Genomic DNA, 14,791 nt, shown 5'->3' with positions numbered 1-14,791 from the left:
GAAGAAATACTCCACAGCCACTGTCTATTAGAAGAAAGACCACCATCCTACCCTAGACCCTAGACATGATGCAAAATGATACCAAGCAGGAAGAAAGACTCCACAGCCACTGTCTATTAGAAGAAAGACCACCATCCTACCCTAAACGCTACATCAAGCAAAATTATACCAAGCAGGAAGAAATACTTCACAGCCACTGTCTATTAGAAGAAAGACCACCATCCTACCCTAGACCCTACACATGATGCAAAAGCATACCAAGCAGGAAGAAAGACTCCACAGCCACTGGCCACTGTCTATTAGAAGAAAGACCACCATCCTACCCTAGACCCTACATCATGCAAATGGATACCAAGCAGGAAGAAAGACTCCACAGCCACTGTCTATTAGAAGAAAGACCACCATCCTACCCTAGACCCTACACATGATGCAAAAGGATACCAAGCAGGAAGAAATACTCCACAGCCACTGGCCACTGTCTATTAGAAGAAAGACCACCATCCTACCCTAAACGCTACATCAAGCACAATTATACCAAGCAGGAAGAAAGACTCCACAGCCACTGTCTATTAGAAGAAATAGCACCACCATAACCTAGACCCCATATTATCAAATAGGAGCCCAGGAAGGAGAAAAGACACTACAGTCACTTCCTGTTAGATGAAAAACTTCAGCTCCAACCTTGAACCTGGGCTATTAATCGGATACATTGGGCACCAGCTCATCCCGTCAGTTTTTATCTATCCAGATACTTATTAAACCCTTGAAATGTTAACCTCGAGCCTGTGAGATTGTCTCTCTAGAACCATAATCTACAGTAATTCAAGGAAGGCATGCAAGCCAGCCAAGATCCTAAAAGGTTAATGGTGGAGCACGTGTTGCACTCTAGAAGGGGAAAGAGTGGAATAGGCCTGCTCTCTCGCAGCACAGACACACAGGTGTGGATAACCAACAGAATACCTCCCCTCAAGATATTGCTGGCTGCCAAGAAATGGAGAGGGCTCAACCTCAGAATGAATGGCAAAACTTGCAAGGGAAAAGTCAATATGACACTGGCCCTGAAATTACTACACGAGTGACTAAACGTTTCAGACCTTCTCAGAGAGGTTCAAACAACCAAAGCAAGAACAACGACAACTCAAGAGCAACCGCCTCTCCCACAAGAAGATGCCACCAGTCGTTGGCCATGCAGTCGGTTCCTCCCCTCTAGGGGACAAGGACTCCCATTCCTATGAGGAACACCTATGAGGAATACTCTCTCTGCATACATGGGAGGGGAAAAGACTCCTGCTACTTCCATTTGGCATTCAAACGCTATTGACATTACTCTCATATCTTTGGCTCAAGGTAATGCTGGAATCCCTTGAATGCAGCAGCTGGAGAATAACAACACGCCCCTTTGAAGTACGGTGGCGAAAATAAAGAGACGAGGAACCTCGAATGGAGGGAACAAAATACTCGGCAGAGACGAGCCCCTGACGTGCAAACGTCCTAGAGGGCGGAGCCGCCCCACACCATGGAGTCCAGCGGTAGTGTGTAGAACCGAAGAGAGGAAAGCGAGATGCCGAGGGCCTCTTTTGTTTTGCTTAGTCACCCCAAGTCAGACAGGTATGCCCAGACGTGGGTCCCGTGCCTGCTGGGTCTAGTGATCCCAGCTACTCCTCAGTGATGAGGCCCAACTAGTCCGAAACATGTCTGGTGATGCTTGTGGTCTTGTGCAGAAGGAATGTGACCTAGCAGTTTGGGCTGGACTGCCCCTTTTGGGGTGGGACCAAGCCTGATTTGCAAATGGTCTTTCCTCTTTTGTAATGTCTTGGCAGTCGAAGAACGATGGACTGCACGGTTGCCCAGAGCAACGACAGAGGTTAAGATTAGTTCTAAACCTTCAAACCATCCCCTCTTTTGTTTTGCCTAGTAACCCTAGGTGGGGCGGGTATGACCAGACGTGGGTACCATGCCTACTGGGCCTGAAGACCCAAGGTAATACTCACTGATGATGCCTAACAAGGCTGAAACATGTCTGGGGATGCTTGTGGTCTCGTGAAGAAGGAATGTGACCAAGCAGTTAGGGCGGGACTGCAGCTTTTGGGGTGGGACCAAGCCTGATTTGCATATTGTCTTTCCCCTTTTGGAATGGCTTGACAGGCAAAGAAAGATAGTCTGGAGGGATGCCCAGAGCAATTCCAGAGGTTAAGATGAATTCTAAGCCTTCTAGACATCACCTCTTTTGTTTTACCGAGAAGGGCAACATTACTGAGATGGAAATGGAAATGGGAGAAGAACTACCTCACTTGGCAGCCTGACCACGTTGCAGCCGTGGAGGGCCCAGGAGCCGCCAACCCGCAACAAAAACAGGGGACAATGGAGGAACGAACCCTCTACTATTAATGTGGACAACACAGAAACTGACAAGATGGGGAGGAGACATACTGTCCCTCCTGGTGGCATGACCATGCTGCGGCCGTGGTGGGTCTGGGACGAATCCTCCGCTCTCTATGCAGAATCACCGAAATGGCTGAGATGGGCAGGAGAAGGAGAACGCCAAAGACGCCACCCTTGCTGGAACACACCCGAAGGCAGAGAAGCTACTAGGTTGCCCAGGGTAGAAGGAGGCGAGTTGAGTTAAACAAAGAGAAAGAAGTGATCCAGAGAACCACAGCGGCCTGGAGAGCCCTAAAGAGATAAACGACGTTGTTACCAGAAGGGAACCAGCAGGGCTTTAGCAATCTATTCAAGGCACAACATTAGGGGAAAGAAAAGGTCCAAGCTGGGAGAAATTGACTATGGGTATAATCCCTCCCCTTCAAGAACTTGAGACATTTGGTTTCTGTAAAGACTTGTCATTTTTCCTGAGGAATTTAAAAAGAAACTTGATAAACCTTTCTTTAGTGAAATGTTAAGAGCGAACATTTGTGCTACGACCAGTACTTTGGGAAGGACCCGATTAACATTGGCCAGATGAAGAATGAGCGGGAGCTACAGCTCCGTCTCATTTTTATTTAATTGTATTTATTTATTTATTTAACATTTGTAGAGCGTGCCAAACCCATGGGTATCTGGGCGCTGGAGAGCACGTAATACACATTACAGGAGTTACCACAGGCAACAATAGATAACATAGGTTTAGGATGTATCAGATTAAACATATTTACATACATATTTACAGACACATTGTTCCCGTAGGTAAATAATCAGTAATATTTACATGTGCAAACTTATTCACGTAAGTAACTAACAAGTTAAGTAGAGCAAATGTGTTTACAGAAGCCTATTGTATAGGATGATACTGTGGGCATTGAGGCGAGGAGGGCTACACATTGGAGGTGAAGAACCAGGCCTTAAGTTTGTTTTTTCTTCTAAAGTGGTAGGACCAGATAGTGAATAGGATTTGGACTGAGGACTCATTTCATTTTGGAAGTTGACAAGCACCTTTAGTTTAGTTTGTAGGCAGGGAAAGCCCTCTTAGCAATGGGGACAGAAAGGCCTTTTCTTTTTGAGTTCAATAAAAATCCTTGAAATGTTGACCTCGAGCCTTACTCCTTCTTCTGGTTCGCCACAGAGCTTAACATCATTGCAAAGTCCTCTGGTACGGGCAAGGCCGGCCTGAACCTCGTAAGGCTCTACCTGACTGACCACAATGCACCTGTCACCCAGAATAACTTTACTCCAGTATCTATGAATGAATCAGCCCCGAGCAACATTAACCCTACCCCAAAAACAAGTGCTACTGGATGACCGGTACCTCTGGCAAAACACAATCTGGAAGCAATTCGCCCCGCTACTTCAACAAAAACTAGATCCAAGCAACCACCCAAAGACGCCACCCTCCACGCAATTCCAACCAACAACATCAGCTCGTAAAGAGGTACAGGTAGATCAGACCAAAATAACTCTTGCTAGCCAACAACACAGCAGACTCCAGGTGATCCTACAAGGAATATCCAATTCCAACAGCCAAACAAGCATGCGCGGTGCAGAAGCAGAAGCCAGTGAGATGGTATGACAGATGTTACTGAAAGGTCCTCCCTGGGTTATATGAGGACAAAACAAGCATGCAATGAACATGAAATGAAGATTGAATAGTAATATCAGCCGGAACCCAGAAATAGAATAATGACCCGAGTCATGCACCCATCACTCATTCTGCTTCAGCTCCCACATAGGAAAGTCCAACCTGCCACAATCCTGAATTTTCGAATTTAGAACATTCTCAGCATTTTTCAACTTAATAGACCTGCAAAAGAGTGGTTCAATCACGCTGATCCAGCAGAAACAAAGACCCCCACTGACTAATTGTTCCAAGAGGGCCCCACTCTGACCAACTGTTCCAAGAGGGCCCCCCACTGACAACTGTTCCAAGAGGGCCCCCCACTGACAACTGCTCCAAGAGGGCCAGCTGCTGATGTACTCAGAAAGAACATTTCCTCGAGATGTGTTCCTCCGGGGCGATAGCTGAAAGCTGTGCTCTTAATCAGAGCCCACTGTAGGGGGACAGATGTATACGCTCCTAAAAGGGGACAGTTGGGAAGTGTTCTCCTAATAAAGATCAGCTGCTGCTGGGCCTTTAAAGAAGGCCAGCTGCAGATGTGTTCAGAAGTCTAGATAGAGGTGTCTTCCTCAGGGGGGGTGGCTAAATGCTGTGCTCCTAAAGAGGGACACCTATTAGGGGACAGATGGATTATACCCCTAAAGGGGGATAGTCGGGAGGGGTGCTCCTAATAGGGAACTTCAGCTGCTGTGTCTCTAAAGAGGGACAACTGCAGATGTGCTCAGAAAGAAGTCTAGATAGAGGTGCATTCCTCAGGAGGGATAGCTAAATGCTGTGCTCCTAAAGAGGGACCACTATTGGGGGACAGATGGATTATCGGGAGGTGTGCTCCTTATAGGGAACATCAGCTGCTGTGTCTCTAAAGAGGGACAACTGCAGATGTGCTCAGAAAGAAGTCTAGATAGAGGTGCGTTCCTCAGGAGGGATAGCTAAATGTTGTGCTCCTAAAGAGGGACACCTATTAGGGGACAGATGGATTATACCCCTAAAGGGGGATAGTCGGGAGGGGTGCTCCTAATAGGGAACTTCAGCTGCTGTGTCTCTAAAGAGGGACAACTGCAGATGTGCTCAGAAAGAAGTCTAGATAGAGGTGCGTTCCTCAGGAGGGATAGCTAAATGCTGTGCTCCTAAAGAGGGACACCTATTAGGGGACAGATGGATTATACCCCTAAAGGGGGATAGTCGGGAGGGGTGCTCCTAATAGGGAACTTCAGCTGCTGTGTCTCTAAAGAGGGACAACTGCAGATGTGCTCAGAAAGAAGTCTAGATAGAGGTGCATTCCTCAGGAGGGATAGCTAAATGCTGTGCTCCTAAAGAGGGACCACTATTGGGGGACAGATGGATTATCGGGAGGTGTGCTCCTTATAGGGAACATCAGCTGCTGTGTCTCTAAAGAGGGACAACTGCAGATGTGCTCAGAAAGAAGTCTAGATAGAGGTGTGTCGCTCAGGAGGGATAGCTAAATACTGTGCTCCTCTTGTGCATGAAAATAAAAAGCCCAGAGGTCCTCAGTCATCTCTGTGATTACCTCGCTATCATCCAGTCCTGGATGTCAGGTGCCCAGCTCAAACTTAACCCAGCCAAGACCGAATTTGTCATCATCGGTCCCCCCGATAAACAACATCTTGTCCAACAATGGCTCAAAGATATGCGCAACTCACAGATTCAGAAAAATCCTTTAGTTTCAGTATTTGACAGCAACCTGTCCTTCCAGAAACACATAGCCAAGAAGGCACAACAGGCTGGCCCCAAATCTCCACCCTTGGCCAAATCAAATCCGTCATCCCGCTGCAGGACCTCCGGACCATAGTGCAGGCCCTTGTGGCCGCGCACAATCATGTGGTCTCCTGATAAGGCTCCCAGCTGCTGACTTGTCTCCCATAAAAGCAGTCCACCACACTGTAGCACATCTTAATACAGATGCGGGGTCATTTCACGTAAATCACCCCGTCCCGGTCCTACGCAAACCACATTGGCTTCCTCTCTAGGCCAGGATACTGTTCAAGACTACTTGTAACGTCTAGAAAGCAGTCGCGAGTAGCACACCAGCGTCCCTGGCAGCTCCATATATCTGGTGGCACACTCTCCTTGCGCCGCAAATTGAGCAACCGCCTCGAATCACAATTAGTTCCCAGATTACCCACAAGCAATCTTTCTCTTGTCACACACCATCCTCTGGAACTCGATCCCAGTATCGACTCAAAATGCATCCACAATTCTCCCATTTTGCAAAACTCTCAAAAAGTGTTTTTTTTTTCAACAGAACCTGGCCATGTCTCGGGAGGATAGCTCAAGGGCAACGTGCTCGCCTTGGGAGCAACACGTCACAGAGCACACAGGTTCGATCGCTGGGTCCGCGCTTAGAAACTTCTTGGTATTAAGCGTGTTATAAATAACCTATCATATATCATATTATGGACTAATCTCAATTGATGCACAAAACGCAACTCGCAGTACTGCTCTACTGTTAAAAAATGCCAGCTCAAACGCTCGCTACGCACACTCTGTACAGCGCTCCGCAGTACTGCTCTACTGTTAAAAGATGCCAGCTCAAACGCTCGCTACGCACACTCTGTACAGCGCTCCACAGTACTGCTCTACTGTTCAAAGATGCCAGCTCAAACGCTCGCTACGCACACTCTGTACAGCGCTCCACAGTACTGCTCTACTGTTAAAAGATGCCAGCTCAAACGCTCGCTACGCACACTCTGTACAGCGCTCCACAGTACTGCTCTACTGTTAAAAGATGCCACAGGCGGTACAGTGCCCCGCTGCTCTCAAGCTAGGTTCACCCTTAAAACAATAACAAATAAATATACAAATAATGAGGGACTACTATGAGGGACAGATGGCCCATGCTCCTAAAGGGGGAAAGGGAGCGGTGTGCTTTTAGAGAGGGAGAGCATGAGGAATAAGCCTAATTAGAGACATCTGAAACAACGTTCCTAACGGGGCCCGTTGTGGGGAGGGGGCTCTACTTAAACCGGAACAGCTAAGGCGCGTTCCAGACACCAGAGGGACAGTAGAGGGGTGCTAGCGAGCGGTAGCTGGGCTGTTTAGGGGCACTTGGCGGGGTGCTGGCCAGAGGCACGGCACTCTAATGGGTTTGCAGGCTCCGCCCGCGACGTCCCTGAGCTCCTCGGAGTGTTTTCAATATTTTGCAAAGAGATGATGGTGCAGAAATAGCAAAGGAGGGGGTGGAGGGGGTGGAGGGAGAGAGGCGGGGGCCAGCCCTGCCGAAACCTGAAGATATGAATCACGCAAGAGGGAGGATGCCGCGAGGACTCAGAGACAGGGGGGGGAAGGGACAGACACTGGGGGCGGCGGGGTAGCAGATGAAGAAAGTGGCTAGGGAAAAGAGAGAAGTATTATCTACTCCTGGGTCAGGGGCACCCACTACTGGGATGCAGCGGGTAGGGACGCTGCTGGCTGTCCTACCCCCCCCCACCCCCCGTGTCTCCCATACCTCTGCTGGCCTCTCTGCTGGGATGCAGCGGGTAGGGACGCTGCTGGCTGTCCTACCCCACCCCCCGTGTCTCCCATACCCCTGCTGGCCTCTCTGCAGGGATGCAGCGGGTAGGGACGCTGCTGGCTGTCCTACCCCACCCCCCGTGTCTCCCATACCCCTGCTGGCCTCTCTGCTCGTATGCAGCTGATAATGACGCTGCTGGCTGCTCTACTCTCCCCCGTGTCTCCCATACCTCTGCTGGCCTCTCTGCTGGGATGCAGTGGGTAGTGACGCTGCTGGCTGTCCTACCCCCTCCCCCCGTGTCTCCCATACCTCTGCTGGCCTCTATGCTGGGATGCAGCGGGTAGTGACGCCGCTGGCTGCCCTACCTCCCATGTATCTCCCATACCTCTGCTGGCCTCTCTGTTGGGATGCAGCGGGTAGTGACGCTGCTGGCTGCCATACCTCCCCCGTGTCTCCCATACCTCTGCTGGCCTCTCTGCTGGGATGCAGCAGGTTGTGACTCTGCTGGCTGCCCTAACTCCCCTGTGTCTCCCATACCTCTGCTGGCCTCTCTGCTGGGATGCAGCGGGTAGTGACGCTGCTGGCTGTCCTCCCCCCACCCCCCGTGTCTCCCATACCTCTGCTTGCCTCTCTGCTGGGATGCAGCGGGTTGTGACGCTGCTGGCTGTCCTCCCCCCTCCCCCCGTGTCTCCCATACCTCTGCTGGCCTCTCTGCTGGGATGCAGCGGGTAGTGACGCTGCTGACTGCTCTACCTCCCCTGTGTCTCCCATACCTCTGCTGGCCTCTCTGCTGGGATGCAGCGGGTAGTGACGCTGCTGGCTGTCCTCCCCCCACCCCCCCGTGTCTCCCATACCTCTGCTTGCCTCTCTGCTGGGATGCAGCGGGTTGTGACGCTGCTGACTGTTCTACCCCCTCCCCCGTGTCTCCCATACCTCTGCTGGCCTCTCTGCTGGGATGCAGCGGGTAGTGACGCTGCTGGCTGCCCTACCTCCCATGTCTCTCCCATACCTCTGCTGGCTTCTCTGCTGGGATGCAGCGGGTAGTGACGCCTGCTGGCTGCCCTACCTCCCCCGTGTCTCCCATACCTCTGCTGGCCTCTCTGCTGGGATGCAGCGGGTAGTGACGCTGCTGGCTGCCCTACCTCCCATGTCTCTCCCATACCTCTGCTGGCCTCTCTGCTGGGATGCAGCGGGTAGTGACGCTGCTGGCTGCTCTACCTCCCCTGTGTCTCCCATACCTCTGCTGGCCTCTCTGCTGGGATGCAGCGGGTAGTGACGCTGCTGGCTGTCCTACCCCCGTGTCTCCCATACCTCTGTTGGACTCTCCTCTTTCCTGCGTCCCCTACCTCTGTTTGCCTCTCGGCTATCGTACCTCCACTGGCCTCCCTGTTGTCACCCTTACCTCTGCTGGCCTCTCCGCTGTCTCTCTTACCTCCACTGAACACTCTTCTGTGTCCCCTACCTCCGCTGGTCTCTCTTCTCTCTTTTGTGTTTCTCCTACCTCTGCTGGCCTCACTACAGTGTCTCTCCAGCCTCCCCTGGACGGTCTGCTGTCCCCCCTACCTCTGCTGGCCTCTCTGCTGTGTCTATACAGCCTCCCTGGACTGTCTGCTGCCCCCCCCACCTCTGCTGGCCTCACTACAGTGTCTCTCCAGCCTCCCCTGGATGGTCTGCTCTCCCCCTACCTCTGCCAGCCTCTCTACAGTGTCTCTCCAGCCTCCCTTGGGCGGTTTGCTGCCCCCCCCACCTCTGCCAGCCTCCCTGTTGTGTCTCTCCAGCCTACCCTGGACGGGCTGTTGTCCCCTCTACCTCTGCTGGCCTCTCCGCTGTCTATCTTGCCTCCACTGAACACTCTTCTGTGTCCCCTACCTCCGCTGGTCTCTCTTCTCTCTTTGTGTTTCTCCTACCTCTGCTGGCTTCTCTGCTGGTATGCAGCTGATAATGACGCTGCTGGCTGCTCTACTCTCCCCTGTGTCTCCCATACCTCTGCTGGCCTCTCTGCTGGGATGCAGTGGGTAGTGACGCTGCTGGCTGTCCTACCCCCTCCCCCCGTGTCTCCCATACCTCTGCTGACCTCTCTGTTGGGATGCAGCGGGTAGTGACGCTGCTGGCTGCCCTACCTCCCCCGTGTCTCCCATACCTATGCTGGCCTCTCTGCTGGGATGCAGCAGGTTGTGACTCTGCTGGCTGCCCTACCTGCCATGTCTCTCCCATACCTCTTCTGGCCTCTCTGCTGGGATGCAGCGGGTAGTGACGCTGCTGGCTGTCCTCCCCCCCGTGTCTCCCATACCTCTGCTTGCCTCTCTGCTGGGATGCAGCGGGTAGTGACGCTGCTGGCTGTCCTACCCCCTCCCCCCGTGTCTCCCATACCTCTGCTGGCCTCTCTGCTGGGATGCAGCGGGTAGTGACGCTGCTGGCTGCCCTACCTCCCATGTCTCTCCCATACCTCTGCTGGCCTCTCTGCTGGGATGCAGCGGGTAGTGACGCTGCTGGCTGCCCTACCTCCCCCGTGTCTCCCATACCTCTGCTGGCCTCTCTGCTGGGATGCAGCGGGTAGTGACGCTGCTGGCTGCCCTACCTCCCATGTCTCTCCCATACCTCTGCTGGCCTCTCTGCTGGGATGCAGCGGGTAGTGACGCTGCTGGCTGCTCTACCTCCCCTGTGTCTCCCATACCTCTGCTGGCCTCTCTGCTGGGATGCAGCGGGTAGTGACGCTGCTGGCTGTCCTACCCCCGTGTCTCCCATACCTCTGCTGGCCTCTCTGCTGGGATGCAGCGGGTAGTGACGCTGCTGGCTGTCCTCCCCCCTCCCCCCTCCCCCCGTGTCTCCCATACCTCTGCTGGCCTCTCTGCTGGGATGCAGCGGGTAGTGACGCTGATGGCTGCCCTACCTCCCATGTCTCTCCCATACCTCTGCTGGCCTCTCTGCTGGGATGCAGCGGGTAGTGACGCTGCTGGCTGTCCTCCCTCCTCCCCCCCGTGTCTTCCGTACCTCTGCTGGCATCTCTTCTGGGATGCAGCGGGTAGTGACGCTGCTGGCTGCTCTACCTCCCCTGTGTCTCCCATACCTCTGCTGGCCTCTCTGCTGGTATGCAGCTGGTAGTGACGCTGCTGGCTGCTCTACCTCCCCTGTGTCTTCCATTCCTCTGCTGGCCTCTCTGCTGGGATGCAGCTGGTAGTGACGCTGCTGGCTGCCCTACCTCCGCTGTGTCTCCCATACCTCTGTTGGACTCTCCTCTTTCCTGCGTCCCCTACCTCTGTTTGCCTCTCGGCTATCTTACCTCCACTGGCCTCCCTGCTGTCACCCTTACCTCTGCTGGCCTCTCCGCTGTCTCTCTTACCTCCACTGAACACTCTTCTGTGTCCCCTACCTCCGCTGGTCTCTCTTCTCTCTTTTGTGTTTCTCCTACCTCTGCTGGCCTCACTACAGTGTCTCTCCAGCCTCCCCTAGATGGTCTTCTGCCCAACCCGTCCTCTGCTGGCCTCACTACAGTGTCTCTCCAGCCTCCCCTGGACGGTCTGCTGTCCCCCCTACCTCTGCCAGCCTCTGTACAGTGTCTCTCCATTCTCCCTTGGGCGGTCTGCTGCCCCCCCCACCTCCGCCAGCCTCTCTGTTGTGTCTCTCCAGCCTCCGCTGGACGGGCTGTTGTCCCCTCTACATCTGCTGGCCTCACTACAGTGTCTCTCCAGCCTCCCCTGGACGGGCTGTTGTCCCCTCTACCTCTGCTGGCCTCACTACAGTGTCTCTCCAGCCTCCCCTGGATGGCCTGCTGCCCAACCCTACCTCTGCTGGCCTCACTACAGTGTCTCTCCAGCCCCCCCTGGACTGTCTGCTGCCCCCCACTTCTGCTGGCCTCACTACAGTGACTCTCCAGCCTCCCTTGGACGGTCTGCTGTCCCCCCTACCTCTGCTGGCCTCTCTGCTGTGTCTATACAGCCTCCCCTGGACTGTCTGCTGCCCTCCCACCTCTGCTGGCCTCACTACAGTGTCTCTCCAGCCTCCCCTAGATGGTCTGCTGTCCCCCTACCTCTGCTGGCCTCACTACAGTGTCTCTCCAGCCTCCCCTAGATGGGCTGCTGTCCCCCTACCTCTGCTGGCCTCACTACAGTGTCTCTCCAGCCTCCCCTGGACTGTCTTCTGCCCCCCACCTCTGCTGGCCTCACTACAGTGTCTCTCCATCCTCCCCTGGATGGTCTGCTGCCCACCACCACCTCTGCCAGCCTCTCTACAGTGTGTCTCCAGCCTCCCATGGACGGGCTGTTGTCCCCTCTACCTCTGCTGGCCTCACTACAGTGTCTCTCCAGCCTACCCTGGACGGTCTGCTGTCCCCCCTACCTCTGCTGCCTCACTACAGTGTCTCACCATCCTCCCCTGGACGGTCTGCTGCCCCCCCTACCTCTGCCGGCCTCTCTGCTGTGTCAATACAGCCCCCCCTGGACTGTCTGCTGCCCCCCACCTCTGCTGGCCTCACTACAGTGTCTCTCCAGCCTCCCCTGGACGGTCTGCTGTGCCCCTACCTCTGCAGGCCTCTCTGCTTTGTCTATACAGCCTCCCCTGGTCTCTTTACTTGTTCTCTTACCTCATATATGAGAGAGGCTCAGCTGGTCTCTCATATTTCCCCTACCTCTGCTTGCCTCTATGCTAACTTTCCTCCCTCCACTAGCCTCTACTGACCTGCCTACTGCTCACTACGCCGTCCCCGCCCACCTCACCCGGCCTCTCTACGGTGTCTCTCCTACCTTTGTTGGCCTCTCTACGGCGTCTCTCCTACCTCAGCTAGCCTCTCTGCGATGTTTCTCCCACCTCCCATGGTCTATCTGCTGCGTCTCTCCTAGATCCTCTAGCCTCTCTGCTAACTCTCGTACCTCCCCTGGCCTCTCTGCTGTCTCCCCTGCATCAGCTGGCCACTCTGCTGCATCTGTCCTACGTCAGCTGGTCTCACTACGGTTCTCTCTGTCTCCCTTACTTCCGCTGGCCTCTGTTGTCTCCCCTATTGCTGCTGGCCTCTCTGTTGTCTCCCCTACCTCAGCTGGCCTCTCTGCTGTATCTCTCGTGGATCATCTGGCTTCTCTGCTGTGTCTCTCCTACCTCAGTTGGCCTCTCTGCTGTGTCTCTCCTCTCTCATCTGGCTTCTCTGCAGTGTTTCCCCTGCTTCGGGTGGCCTCTCTGTGGTCTCCCCTACCTCAGATGGCCTCTCTGCAGTGTCTCCCCTATCTCAGCTGGCCTCTCTCCTGAGTCTCTCCTACCTCCGTTGGCCTATCTGTGGTGTCTCCCCTACCTCATCTGGCCTCTCTGCTGAGTCTCTCCTACCTCAGCTGGCCTCTCTGCTGTGTCTCTCCTATTTCATCTGGCTTCTCTGCAGTGTCTCCCCTACTGCTGATGGCCTCTCTGTGGTGTCTCCCCTACCTCAGCTGGCCTCTCTGTTGGGTCTCTCCTACCTCAGCTGGCCTCTCTGTGGTGTCTCCCCTACCTCACCTGGCCTCTCTGCTGAGTCTCTCCTACCTCAGCTGGCCTCACTGCTGTGTCTCTCCTACCTAAGCTGGCCTCTCTGCGGTGTCTCTCCTATCTCATATGCTTCTCTGCAGTGTCTCCCCTACTTCTGATGGCTCTCTGCGGTCTCCCCTGCCTCGGCTGGCCTCTATGCGGTGTCTCCCCTGCCTCAGCTGGCCTCTCTGCTGAGTCTCTCCTACCTCAGCTGGCCTCTCTGCGGTGTCTCCCCTACCTCATCTGGCCTCTCTGCTGAGTCTCTCCTACCTCAACTGGCCTCTCTGCTTTGTCTCTCCTACCTCAGCTGGCCTCTCCACCGCTATGTCTCGCCTATCTCACCTGGCTTCTCTGCAGTTTCTCCCCTACTGCTGATGGCCTCTCTGTGGTGTCTCCCCTGCCTCAGCTGGTCTCTCTTCTGAGTCTCTCCGTCTCCTATCTCATCTGGCTTTTCTGCGGTGTCTCCTCTACCTCAGCTGGCCTCTGCGGAGTCTCTCCTATACCATTTGGCTTCTCTGCAGTGTCTCTCCTACCTCCGAGGCGCTCTCTGCTGTCTCTCCTTCCTCCGCTGGACTCTCTCTCTAGCGCTGCATCTCCTCGGCTGGCCTCCTCGCCTCCTCGGTCGGTGTGAGCAGGTCCACCAGCAGCCTCTCCCTCCCCCGGATGCTGCTGCTATGAACTTGGCAGTGCTCCTCTTCAGCAGCTGTCACCCGCATCCGCCCCCTTCCTACCGCGTCCCCTCTCTCCTCTCTGCCCCCTCTGCCCCCGCAGCCGGGAAGGGGAGAGAGGGAGAGAGGGAGGGAGCGAGGAAGGAAGGAAAGAAGGAAGGAAGGAAGGAAGGAAGGAAGGGAGGGCGGGAGGGAGGGAGGGAGGGAGGGAAGGAAGGCAGGAAGGAAGGGAGGGAGGGAGGAAAGGAGGGGAAGCAAAGCGCAGCAAAGGGAGGGAAGGAAGGAAGGAAGGAAGGAAGGAAGGAAGGAAGGAAGGAAGGAAGGAAGGAAGGAAGGAAGGAAGGAAGGAAGGAAGGAAGGAAGGAAGGAAGGAAGGAAGGAAGGAAGGAAGGAAGGAAGGAAGGAAGGAAGGAAGGAAGGAAGGAAGGAAGGAAGGAAGGAAGGAAGGAAGGAAGGAAGGAAGGAAGGAAGGAAGGAAGGAAGGAAGGAAGGAAGGAAGGAAGGAAGGAGACTAAAAGATAAAAGGAGGGGATTAAAACATGAAGATGAACAGAGAAAGTCAATTTTAACAGGAAAGAAGACCGCACACAGTCAGCATTAGCAACTGGCAAGAGACAGAGGGAAAAAGAGAAAGATGAAAGGAGTGATATAGTAGCAGTGAGATACAAAGTGGCGCATCGGATATCCGAATTGAACATTTTACCGAATATAAATCACTCTCGTTATTTAGGTCCTCTTCTTTTTATCAGAAAACAGCAAAATATCGAAGCGCAGCGGCTTGAGTTCAATGTGTCCAATGCCCGTTTTTGAACCTAAGTGGTATTTTTACATTAAACTGGCAAATGTCTTCTTCAACCATCCAGCATCTGCTTCTTACTCATTATGTGTCCTTCCAGATGAGCTGCACTTCAACTCCGATCGGCCCCATACAGCAAAGTCAGTGCTGAAGGGTCATGGAAGTTGTAGTGCAAAACATCTGGAAGTACAAATGTTCAGGCGCGACAGATGTCTTAGTTTTAGCTGAACCTCATTAAAGCCTGTGTAAACATGGAAGTAAGTGATCCCTTAGGCATCTCAGGACAAGCCAAGTTTGACAGCCTCCCCTGTTTGACTACTGAG

The 14,791-nt window shown here is 53.9% G+C and overlaps 1 protein-coding gene across 2 annotated transcripts in view; it reads right to left on the bottom strand.

Annotated features, from left to right (window-relative positions):
* Window positions 1-13,839, bottom strand: part of LOC138480740 (phosphatidylinositol 3,4,5-trisphosphate 5-phosphatase 2-like) — a 767,550-nt gene extending 753,711 nt beyond the window's left edge. For both annotated transcript variants that reach the window (XM_069612470.1, XM_069612471.1), the window contains exon 1: window positions 13,538-13,839. The gene's annotated coding sequence lies outside the window, so the exon portion shown is untranslated. The remainder of the gene's footprint in view (window positions 1-13,537) is intronic.
* Between the last annotated feature and the right edge of the window lie 952 nt (window positions 13,840-14,791).

Source organism: Ambystoma mexicanum, chromosome 5p, assembly GCF_040938575.1.
Source record: "Ambystoma mexicanum isolate Mex_15411 chromosome 5p, UKY_AmexF1_1, whole genome shotgun sequence".
In the NCBI taxonomy this organism is placed as follows: domain Eukaryota; kingdom Metazoa; phylum Chordata; class Amphibia; order Caudata; family Ambystomatidae; genus Ambystoma; species Ambystoma mexicanum.
This window is presented reverse-complemented; position numbering and strand designations above follow the sequence as displayed.